Source organism: Mustela erminea, chromosome 10, assembly GCF_009829155.1.
Source record: "Mustela erminea isolate mMusErm1 chromosome 10, mMusErm1.Pri, whole genome shotgun sequence".
Taxonomy (NCBI): Eukaryota; Metazoa; Chordata; class Mammalia; order Carnivora; family Mustelidae; genus Mustela; species Mustela erminea.
Genome location: NC_045623.1, coordinates 6,871,980 through 6,884,898, shown reverse-complemented (window position 1 = coordinate 6,884,898; position 12,919 = coordinate 6,871,980). Strand labels below are relative to the sequence as shown.

The 12,919-nt window shown below is 37.9% G+C and overlaps 1 protein-coding gene across 7 annotated transcripts in view; it reads right to left on the bottom strand.

Annotated features, from left to right (window-relative positions):
- Nucleotides 1–12,919, bottom strand: part of NOTCH2 (notch receptor 2) — a 195,294-nt gene that overhangs the window by 127,031 nt on the left and 55,344 nt on the right. The window lies entirely within an intron of this gene.

Sequence of the window (12,919 nt, the reverse complement as noted above, 5' to 3'; positions counted from 1 at the left end):
TCTATTCAGAAACATCAACAACATTCATTGAACAAACTGTAATTGAGAGCCTAGCATATACTAGGCACAACATTAGTATCCAGAGGAAAAGAGGAATTGGAATACATAAGAAATGAATACTATATAATCTCTAGCCTTAAGGGATTCACACAAAGATGGGGGAGTAGACCACAAATACTTATTGTAGATAGGGGGGTCAAAGTAAAGAAAATAGAAAGGTAAATATACACAGACGAAACAATAACTCTCAAATTCTTAAACTCCAGTCCTCTTACAAGGTACCTTACTACCACAATCCTTCCCAAAAACAGGCTACTCAGAAATAAATAGCAACAGTAGAAATTTTCATTGATTTCGGCCACAAGAGGAGAAAGGCTCCTAAAGTCTACCACTCACTTGCTAGGTAAATTGATTATTTAGCTTTTAGAGTTAGAATTTTCATCATCAAAATCCTTATCAAGAATCCTAATAACATTTGAAGTGGTGGGGGGGGTGCGAGGTGGGGTACCAGGTGGTAGGTATTATAGAGGGCACGGATTGCATGGAGCACTGGGTGTGGTGAAAAAATAATGAATACTGTTTTTCTGAAAATAAATAAATTAATTTAATTTAAAAAAAAAATCCTAATATCAGTATGAAAGGCAAGACAGAAAGAAACCTAGTGAAACAACAAAAACCAACATTAAAGTCAATTAACTTTTTCTGTAAGATCTTCAGATGTCCATCTGCTAGACAGTTTGTATACAAATACCTGAAAGCAAAACTGAGAGGTTTCTACCTTTGAGTTTTCTCTAGCCATACCACTCTATGAATAAACTGCTCAATATCACAGGTTCTAGGCCTGACATTCTAGGGCATCAAAATCAGCTTCTTTTCAAAGGGGGGCCCAGGCACAAACTGGATACTAGAACAACTCCTCCATTAACATTTACTGCATAAGATGGGTGCCTGGGTGGCTTAGTCAGTTAAGCATCTGCCTTCAGCTCAGGTAATGATCCCAGGGACTGGGATCAAGTCCCACATCGGGCTCCCTGCTCAGTGGAAAGTCTGCTTCTTCCTCTCCTTCTTCTGCTCCTCCCCCTGCTTATGCTCCCTTTCATGAACATGTGCATGTGCTCTCTCACTCTCAAATAAATAAATAAAATCTTTTAAAAAATAAAGGGATTTCCTTTAAAAAAAAAAAAAAATTACTGCATAAGAACCCTCTATTTGCCCAGTACCGTTACCAAGTATAGAAGCATTTGAGAACATGTTTATAGAAATCTCATCTCTTAAAATAATATTTTTTAAATAGTAATAACCACAGCAGCTAAGACATTGCACTTACTCAATCCCAGATACTATTTTATGCACTCCACATAGACTGACTAATTCAATGTTCCCTACAACACTGTGAAGCAGTTAATTTCATTAAATGTGTTCCACAAAAAGGCGAAGTGAACTGCTACTGCCAAAAGAGCCAGAATTTAAAACTTAGCGAGTCTGGAACCTAGGAAGTCTGTGGTCCTAACTACAGTGATACACTGCTTCCTACTATCTGACATTTTTCTTCTCAGATGGGCAGGATAGGTATTGTTACACCCATTTACTGGAAAGTGAGGGCCAATGAGGTTAGGTAACCTCCTGATGGAACATCACACCACTAGCTGTGACATGCTAGGCCTGAGACCCACGTCTCATCCCAAGTCCAGCCCCATCTCTGACAGCTGCTGGGATCACACAGTCACTAAGCTTCAATCTGAACAGGCAGATTCAGGAAGAGGGTCATCTTGTTGTCCATATCCCACTTCCCTGTAGGGCTCAAATGCTCCCTCTTCCCACACTGATAAGGCCAATGCAACAACTATAATTAAAACAGTTAATGTCAGGTTATTTCCTCCATACCAAAGTTCTCAAACTGCTTTTTTCATTCTCTTTAGACACTTTTATTAGTTTCAATGAGAACTTCCTGACTTTTTTCTATTTGCTTTTTCTCTTTAAATAAAAAAGAAAACCTGTCAGTAGGAAAGGAATGTCCTGCAAGCACAGAGCAAGCTAAGCTGCAGCTTTGTCCTCCCCCTGCAGGAATCCTGGCTGAGTAGAATCCAGAAACCTGAAATCCTGTCTCTACCACTAACTAGCTGTACTACTGCAAGTAAAGCACAACTTCATGGGGGCTCAATTTCCCTACCTGCAAACTAAACTTGGGTGAACTAAATGCTCGTGAAGGTCTTCTGTGATCCAACAGTGACACCTCCCTCATTAAAAGTATGTGAATGGCATGCCTGGTACCTAGAGAAATCTATGCAGAAGGACATTAAGGGCCTAGCCACCCATGACTCAGAAAGCTATGGGTGCAAAAAAATTACAGCCTGTTCCTATTAAGTGTCCTGGCAAATCATTACAGTGACAGGTTCAGAGAAATACAAACAACCCAAAGTCAATATGTGGCAATCCATCAAGCAAGTAACTTTACAGCCTAGCCTTAGTGAACCAATCAAATTCAGTGACCAAAAAGGAGGTGGGCTTACAGGGCTAATAATTAATGCCATTTGGCTAATCTGTAGGAATCACACTACCTTGACCCTTTAACATTTACTAAGCCATGGTGCTCAAAATGTGTATCAGAATCAACTAGAGGGCTTGCCAGACACCACCCCCACAGTTTCTGATTGAGGAGGTCTAGAAGGGGCCTAGGCATTTGCATTCCTAACAAGTTCCCAGGTGATGCTAATGCCAAAAGTCTGAGGAACCATACTTTGAGAACAACTAAGGCATGAGTGTCCAAGTTATGGAATCCCCTAAGACTATAGAATCCACTGGAGGTTTAGGGTAATCTAGACAGTAATTTATTCCCTGAATACAAAAGAAAAATAAAGTAAAATCTGAGACTCATGACTTTGCTCAGGGGTATTTCTAAATGAATACTGTAATTATCTGCCATTCAAAGAGAAATTAAAACTTTGATAACTCAAAAAGTTGCAGTGAAACCGGAAAAGAATCTCATTTCTAAATTCAATGTGCTCTTTTTCCAATGTAAAACACTTAAATTTAACAGTGAAATTGAAAGCACCCCTTTATATTTGTAGAGTAAAAAACGAAATGCTCAATCATATCCCATTTAGAGAACAGATGCTTAACTGATGTTTTAGTAGACTCAGAGAAATGAGTCACTCACCAAAAAAGTGACTTTTACCCAAATTTTCACCTTAAGCCATAGTGATCACTCAATAAATACCGTTAACTAGAATCAATTTCATATACTCTGTGTGTGTGTGTGTCTGTGTGTCTGTGTGCATGCTTCCACCCTCCCCAAAAAGGGGGCAAAAACAAAGCGAAGCAGGAGATTTCAATTTTATCACTCCATCAACCTGGCAATCTGACACAAAATTTAGAGAACAATTTCTAATTTTCCCACATTTTCTGTCCAGTGTTTTGAGGGCTAACCTTCTAATATTCAGAACATACTTATAAAGCATCTACTCCATGAGGTGTAGGCCCTAATGTCAGGGATTCCATAGTTATCAGAATAAAGTCTCTGTCCCCATGAACCTTCTATTAGAGAAAGATAGAGAATACATGAATAAATAACATCATTTTAGAGAAGGGTAAGTGATAGATTCTGTTGGAAACAGAACCCAGATATGGGAGACAGAGTAATCACAAAGGCTGGAGGTACAGGGACCACATTTAGATAGGACAACTAGGAAAGGCCTCTCTCAGAAGGTATCTTAGAGCTAAGATTTAAATGAACAAGAATCATGAAGATGTGGGAAAGAGCAATCCCAAACTGAAGAAAGAGCAAGTATCAAGGCCTTGAGATGGGAATGAGACTGGTATTCTAAGTTCATGTAGCTGGGGACTATTAAGCAAGGAGGGGGAGTAAAAGGAGGAAGGAAGGGGTTAGACCCTGGCTTCTGGTCTAAGTGTGAGGATAAATACTGCTCAGCTTTAAGCAAGGAAAATGACACAATTATATTTGTGTTTGGAAAACAGTCACAATTGTAGGGGCCCCTGGGTGGTGCAGTCAGTTCAGCATCTGACTCTTGGGCTCAGCTCAGGTCTGATCACAGGGTCTTGAGATCAAGCTCCACATCAGGTTCCACACTCAGCACAGAATCTGCTTGAGATTCTTTCTCCCTCTCCCTCTGCTCTTCCCTGCTGCGCTTGCTCTCTCTCTCACTGAAATAAATAAATCTTTGAAAGCAAAAAAAATAAAGATAGAAAACAGTCACAACTGTAAAATGTTCCAGTAAGTGAAGGCTTTTATTCTTTTTATATAAGCTTATTCAATTTATCCCTTTTTAGCTTAAGTTGAAGACATCTATTTTCTCAGCTCCCCAAAAGTGGTAAGGCTTTTATTCTAATCTCATCCAACCTCCGAGAAGCCCCACTTACAAAGTGTTGGTACAGCACTCTCTAATCTGCATTGGCTTTCAGTTCTTAATTCTCAGAACTTACTCTCAGTTTGGCTTCAGAAGAACCAGCTGAGAGGTCTATGCAGTACCTTCACACAATGGCACGGATGGTACTTCTTCCAGGAACAAGCCATTTCTTCTTCCAGTCTAAACCTTCAGGTTCACCCTCAAGAACACAGTCCACCTTACCCTCCTGGGACCCTCGCACCATAATAAATGTAGTCTCTTGTTAGAATGGATCACCACTGCACTCAAGTCCATGTCTATCCACATCTCATCTTCCTCAGCTGCCACTTTCCCTCCACCATCAAGGACACTCTATTCATTCCGCCGAGGCCCAGCCCACCTTCTACCTCACCCTCAGGGCCCCTGACTCTTAAAACATTCATAACTCACTCACAGTTTAGCACTTAATTCTATGTTGTCTTCTTTCTCTATTCTTCCATGTTTAAGTTCCTAGATGATAGAAAAATACTTATTTTCTGTATATTTGAGGAAATATCGTTTCAAGCACAGATGCTAAAATCAGGATCTGAGTTTGGAAGGCAGCTATGCTAACCTCTATACCACCAACGCCAGGATCTGAGTTTGGATTCTAGCTCCGTCATTTACTATCTATATCTGTATCCTCTTTCTGTTTTAGTCTCTTCACCTATAAAATCATCTCTTAGAGCCCTGGTAAGAACTAACTGAATCAATACATTTAAACAACCTCGAATGCCTGATTCATAGTAAGAGCTCAAAAAAGCCTAGCTCACACAGTAGGTACTTAAATTCTTGGTAAGTGAAAGCATGATAAATGATGCCTCTAGGGAAACTTGTTAAATCAATCAAACCCAGTTTGAGCAGACAAATCTGGGAAAATAGAAGAGCCCTAGGCAGTTTAAGATGTACTATCAGTAAGTGGAATAAATTCTTCCCAGTTGCCATCACTAACAGTCTAATAAACGAAATACTTAACTAGTACTACTACCAAAAAAATTTTTTTAAAAATAATAATAATAAATCAGCGGTCACTGCCTTTAAAAAAAGCTGTAGCACTGCAGGAATTAGGAGAGATGACATAGTAAAGGTAAAATAAACATATATATGAGCAAAAATGTCTTTCAATTTAATATGGTTCTATATTTGTTGAAGAACTTACAGTGAGCATGGCCCTCCACTAGGCATTGAATAGAAATCAAACAAAAGTAAAACAATTCCTGTCCTTACAGTCCATACAGTGAAATGGAGGGAAGTTAGGGGCAGGGGCAAAGAGAATGTGATTTACCCAAATGAATCCAAGACAAATACAGACAAAATAAAAACTGTGTTTATTAAATACCTTTAGCAAACCCTCTAAATGTCAATTTCAGGACCACTCCAGAAAGAACCTCTAAGAAATACAACCCAAGCCCTTGTGTTTAGCACTGTGTAGCTCAGTATAGACAAGGTCCTGGTATTTACTCAAGTTTATTGGTCTCATTTGTCTATAAATACTGCAAACAACAGAATAAGCTGTCATTGATTTTAACCAGTTCTAGTGCCTCAGGAATTAGCCATTTAGGAACTGGCCCAATATCCTGACAGGATGGAATCTTCCTTAAAATTTCATCAAGGCATTTGCCTAGGTTTTCCAGGGCTTTTCAGTATCATGCCAGCTACATATCATTGGTTTAAAAGCCTCCCTTTGTTTTAGAAATCTCTAACATGAGTAATTAAGTCTGCACCCCAGCCAGCTGTAATCTGAGCAGCCTTCAATGTGTTTCACTTGTTGCATTAACATGTAATCAGTGTAAAGTGGCATTACTTGTTGCTTTGTAGCCTCTTCAAATAAGCCTCTGTCTGTTGTCTATCTCACATGATTTTTTTTCCCCATATCCTGTTCTGTTGGTCTGCAGTGTGATATCTGTGTTCATATGCACTGCTCACTCAAAAGACATTTTAATATGTTCAATGGGTGGGGTTCCTAAAATATATGAAGAAATGGCATACAGGGCCCTTTTAATTTTCTCTTCAACGTTTATGCAAATTTCGAGTAGCAGCATTTGAGAGAGAAGAAGCCTGAGTTTACGCCCTAGGACCTTGGCTACAGCTGGCTGCTGTTGCTTCAGGCACATGGTGTCTGGAAGAAGGTCAGTAAAATGAACAAAGCAGTTTTTTAAAATGACTGCTTGCATTATTACCAAAAGTAAGAAAATTGAGGGCAGACAGTGAGACATCAGGGATTTGCAATAATTCTCATAGCACCCTGTGATTTCAAACAACAAACTTCCACTAAATTTTTTATTCCATTTTTTGGAATCAAGCCATAAAACAAAAAAATCCAAACAAACAGAAGTGCAGAAGCTTCAAATCCCAAGTGGTATATTTAAATAAAAACAAAGTAGAGAAACATCTGTCTTCCTCCTTGAAATTCGTCTTGATTAAAAAGCAAATAAATGCAACAAGGGAGATACCAATTTTACTTTCCTGACAGCGTTACAAGCATTTCTCTGTCCTTTACAGACATCATTTAATAGAAAATGTGTTTCCTACTTAAGAGATGCTGATATCAGACCCACAGAGATTAAGGTTTAGGCTACAGAGTTCATAGTATTACTACTTTTCAAAAACAGGTATATCTTGACTAAAGAAAATATAACCAACAAAAAATGAAGTTATATATAACATAAGGGTGTTTTTGACATTACTAGAATTTTTGTTTTATAAAGATATTTGTCCTAGTGAGTTGATGAGCCTGTAATAATCTTTGATTTAAAAAATTCCAATTTTCTATTTTATACTACTGGATTTATTTATTACAAAGAGCAAAATTCACCAATATTTGCTGTGCTCTACTGACATATACTATACACTGTGTTATTTCCTTCATTTTTCTGTCTTACAGACTGCAGAAAAGTTTTGACTTAAATAAAATGAAAAGTTATAAAACATATTTACTAATTGGATGTGGTGGGCGCCTGGGTGGCTCAGTTGGTTAAGCGACTGCCTTTGGCTCAGGTCATGATCCCTGAGTCCTGGGACTGAGTCTCACATCTGGCTCCCTGCTCAGCAGGGAGTCTACGTCTCCCTCTGACCTTCTCTCTCTCTCAAATAAATAAATTCTTTAAAAATCAATCAATCAGGGGCGCCTGGGTGGCTCAGTGGGTTAAAGCCTCTGCCTTCGGCTCAGGTCATGCTCTCGGGGTCCTGGGATCGAGCCCCACATCAGGCTCTCTGCTCAACAGGGAGCCTGCTTCCCTTCCTTTATCTCTGCCTGCCTCTCTGCCTGCCTCTCTGCCTATTTGTGATCTCTCTCTGTCAACTAAATAAATAAATTAAATCTTTAAAAAAAAATCAATCAATCAGACATGGCATATCTGTCAATAATCATCTCTACATATATGACATTCTTTCACTTGGAAAATACTTTTCCTCTCTTTCTTCCTTATCCATCTCACTTACTCCTACCTACATTTCAAATCATAGATAAAACATTACCTTCCTTAAGAAGCCCTCAGACACCCTCCAGTCTGATTTAGGTGTTCCTCATGTAGGTATTATTCTCATTACATCCTAGGCAGATTTAATAGAAGTGCTGGCTCACCTATCTCTCACCCCTATCTCTGCGCAAATTCTCTAAAGACGATGACCATGATTGGCTCATCCTTGTATACCCAGGACCTAGCACAGCGCATGGACCATAGCAGATATAGTCCATACTCATAAGATATTCATTCAATGAATATCTTTAACACAAAAATGTATGGACAAAGTCAACAACCATTTTATGTGTTTAGAATTTTCTAAGGCTTCAATTTTAATAAGCATAGTGATACCCAAATGTGACTGTGTCTAACAATTCTGATTTCATTTTGTATAAGCATTAGAAAAGTAAAATAAGAAGGAAAAGATGGTGCAAATTTCCTGCCCTTTAACGGGGATGAGAAGTTGAGAAAGTGGAACTATACTTTTCTAATCTTCACAAAACTGAAACATATTTGGAAATTCCTGCCTTAAAATTTGTATAAAGATATACACTCCCCCACTCTTCCCCATGAATCTTAAGCTGTGGTATTATGGTTAGGAATTGATTTAGATGGGTTGAACAAAAGCCATAATAATTTATATCTAAATGGCAAATGCAGAAAACACAGTAATAAAAATTTCAAGTGAATGGTAAGGTAAGATCATATGTTTCCATTATATAGTACCATTCTCCCCAAGAGTAGATTCACTGACACACATCCATCAAAAAATATGCGTCCCCCCCAAAAAAAAGTGCCAATCTGACCCAAAGTAGCCCCAATATACTTCTTCACTATTAAGTATATATTTTGTAAAATGACACTGACCAAAAGAAATTACAACACTTTTACATCCAAAAGGTTCAAAATCTCAGTATAACAAAACCCAAGATGGAAGAAGCTATATCGGATCTAGAAGTTAAATTATTCTCTATGAAGAAGTCAAATTATTCTCTATGTATAGTGGTCAAAAAAGGCCAATCTGAGGTGATACTCTATTGTCTTCTACCTTCTATTATCTCCTTTATGATCTATATCTGTTCTGTTATCAGAAACAAATTCTGTCACCAATTTCCTGTGCTTTTAGTAAATGCTCCCTTTTTAAAGCTTTTTAAAGACAATTTTGTTAAGTACAGCTTCATTTTTTTTAAAAGCTCTTAATTTTAAATACATGCTTTTAAGTACCCTTGCTGGAAAAGAATTTTATAAATATATATAATCTTCTTGCTACTCACCCAAAGAAAACAAAGTGTTCTTTTAGCTTAAATTGTTCAGAGAACTTTTTAAATGGAGTAGACAATTTCTATTATTAATCTAGAGGTAAACCCCCAAAAGAATAAGGGACAAAATTATGTTAAAAATAAAAATGGAAAAACCTAAAATCGTTACATTATATAAAATCAAGGAATTACGGAGGGTATATAATATAATGGGCTCTGGGTATTATGTGCAACTGATGTATCACTGAACTCTACCTCTGAAACTAAAAATACACTATATGTTAATTAATTGAATTTAAATAAAATAAAATCTCAAATAAGTAATAAATAAAAAAATAAAATAAAATCAAGGAGACTTCCCAAAACCAACTGGGAAAAATCCAGAGAACAGTCCCAGATTTTTCCATGAATATCCTTCCCCACGTCCTTTTTTTTTTTTTTTTTTTTTTTTTTTTCAAAAACTATGATTGTAGCAATGAAGGCTAGTCTCAAGAATCAGGTCACCAGAACCCCACAAAATGTTACTGTATGACAAAAAAAATCTGAGTCCAGCATAAAGCACCACTCCATTATATCTAACTGTTCTGAAGACAGGGCTTACAGAAACTACGGTCCTAACACTTGGGTTATTTCTGTATTATTATCTGGGTGACAGAGGTTCTATACCTTCAGCCAAAACCAAACCCTACTCACCTGTAGAAAATACTCAATACAAAACTCACATCACTGAGAACTGGGTTTTTTTTTTTAATTAATTAATTTATTTTTTTATCATGTTCCACTGAGAAGTGTTTAAACTCAAGAGTTCAAAAGGCCCTGAACCCTGGGCTTATAACCCAGAATACTCTGGATAAACACAGCATTGTGAGGAAAATGTCTAAATCTGGAAATGGTAAATGCATATTGTTCCCATTTCCAGAGAACATGTCTGGGACAACCACCCTGGAATAGAAGGTAGACACTAGGAAAGTATCAAATCTTTATTAACTACTGAGGGAAGAAAACATGTAATATAGCTCCAAACTTTCATTTTTATTTAGTTTTGTTTTCAATTGCTCCCTTTTTCTCACTTGTTTCTTCAAACACAGATCAGTGCTAACTCACATCAACGGAACGTGGGTCCCAGGGTCAATAGAAAAAAGTAATAATGTACACTTAAAGATATTTGATGAATAGCTGATAATTTCAATGTTTAATCAAGTCCTCTTTAAAATTCCTTTCCTCTTGGCTCAGTGGGTTAAAGCCTCTGCCTTCGGCTCGGGTCATGATCCCAGGGTCCTGGGATCGGGCCCCGCGTCGGGCTCTCTGCTTGTCAGAGAGCCTGCTTCCCCTCCTCTCTCTCTGCCTGCCTCTCTGCCTACTTGTGGTCTCTGTCTGTCAAATAAATAAAAATAAATTTAAAAAAATAAAATATATTTAGGCTTGTTTTGTTACCTAACATATATTCTGTCCTGGAGAATTCTTCATGTGCACTTGAGAAGAATGTGTATTCTGCTGCCAATGGATGGAATGTTCTGTACATGTCTGTTAGGAGCCTTTGGTCTAAAGAATGGCTCAAGACCAATGTTTCCATATCTATTTTCTGTATAAATGATGTATCCATTTGTAAAAGTGAGGTACTGAAGTCCCTTACTATTACTCTGATGTTGTCTATTACTCCCTTAAGCTCTGTTAGTATTTGCAAAATATGCTGAGATGCATATGTATTTACAATTGTTTTATCTTCTTGATTAATTTACACCTTTATCATTAAAAAAAAAAAAATTCCTTTCCTCTAAGACTACTCAGATTTCTATAGAGTTGTAACAGTCATTTTAAAACAAACAAACAAACAAACAGCCCCACAAACTGCTTTGCAAACAGGCACAGCCGTCCTTGCTCATCCATGACCATATCAGAGTTTAAGCTTTCCATGTTTGTGTTTTTTGAAACAGGAAGGAAATGTTTTCTCCATTTGCAGTAATATCCAATTTGGCAAATCCAAAATTTATGTTGCCTTTGACGAAGGTTTTCTTAGTTCCAGAGAGGCCTAGAGTTTCAGTCTAGAGTTCTCAGAAAGAGCTACAAAAATAATCTAAACCTCAACATATTAAATTAAAATGGGGGTGGGATCCTAGAAGGAGTATTGGCTTTCTTGAGCCCACTCTTCCCCAACTCGCCAAAAATGAGTCACAAATTCCTAGAGGAATTAAAAAAAAAAAAGCAGATGCCCTAAACTACCACCCATTTTATCCACCTTGCTGCCAACTCCTCCTGCCTGGCAGTCCAAGTGGGTTCTAGTAAAGACAGATTTTGGACTCAGTAACACCAATACCATGTCTGTTCTACCTAGATTCAACCTATGCTAGGCATATGGTAAATGTTTGGGAAATGTTTTCAAAGCCAGACTGTTGAAGGATCAGGTCGGTTTTCTATCTCCCTTCAAGAGAACATAAACAAGTTCCTAATTTCCCATAAAGGAAGACAAAAATAAAATCTGCAAAATGATAGTTTATTCTAGATTTCTAAGGTCATAAAGACCTGGCAGAGCAGATATTTTCATCTCTTTTGTTTATCACTCTTAAAATACTCTCTTCAGTAAAAATTCATTTCACTTTGGGGACATGAGAGTGATACTCATGTAGAATAAGAGGGATTTAGAAAGGGGGTTTTACCAGTTACACCACTCCAGGCCCAGTAGGAATGTCCTTCCCACTATCACCTCATCACATTAACAGGATTAAATCCTTTGGAAAACCAGTATTAAAGCAAGTAACCCTGAGTTCAAGCAAAGGGACAAAGGATTTAGCTAACGTGGTTATTAGTGTAGTGCTGGTGATTAAATAACATTTCTCCTCCTCCCCACCAAAGCACACATTACCTCATCAAAAACATGAAAAGTAAGGCATTGTAATCATTTTGGCTATAAGCCTAAATAAAAGTTATCATAGAAAGTCTCAAATACTTTAAGTTTCCATATTAAAAATGTCAAGTGAATCAAGTATCCTCATCCTCATGTGATCTGGTTTTTGAGTTAAGTAGAAAAAGTTTATAAATACGCACACAGTGGGCTTCTGTATGTGCTCTTCCAACTCCACTGAAAATAACCCCAAATCAGCAACCTTCCTACCATACAATATCTTACCCTCAGGGAGTAACTAATGATGTGCCTTCAGAAAGCAGTCAGTCACATCCTAGGCCAGTTGGCTGGTCAGTGTCCTTCCACTGCAATGAGAGCAACAAGCAGCCGCTCTGCGTAAAGATGGGAATTGGCATTGACTTGGCAACGTGTATTTAGGATTAACGTCTCAGCTTCTCATGGGCAGGGATTTTTAGCTGATTTCCATCTATGCTGCCCCACCAAAACCTACAAGTATTCTAAGACCAATGTGAACACTGGCCAAACAAATCAGAACCCAGCTCCCAACTCTCACTTTTCTCACCCCTGAGAAGTCTGACCAAAGGCAATGCTACAAGAAAAATACCTTCATAGTTTATAAAACATTTTCATACAAATGATTTTATTTGATCCCCACAACAACCCTGTAAGGCATGCAAATTGGTATTAGCACCATTTACAACAGAGGAAACTGCAACTCAAAGAAATAAGGAACTTGCCCCAAATCATTCAAATCAAGATGGCCAAACCTGCCCCAGAACACAAGTCTTTTACCTACCAGTCCAGCCTCCTTCCACTCACATCTGCTGAAATGCAGTCAGAAAAACTTGATGTCCAACCAAACCTGTAAACCTCCGTAACAGAATATTCTCATGCAGATAAGCACCCACATACCAGCTATGTACATAAAAAGCATTTATGCCAAAGACCAGCTAA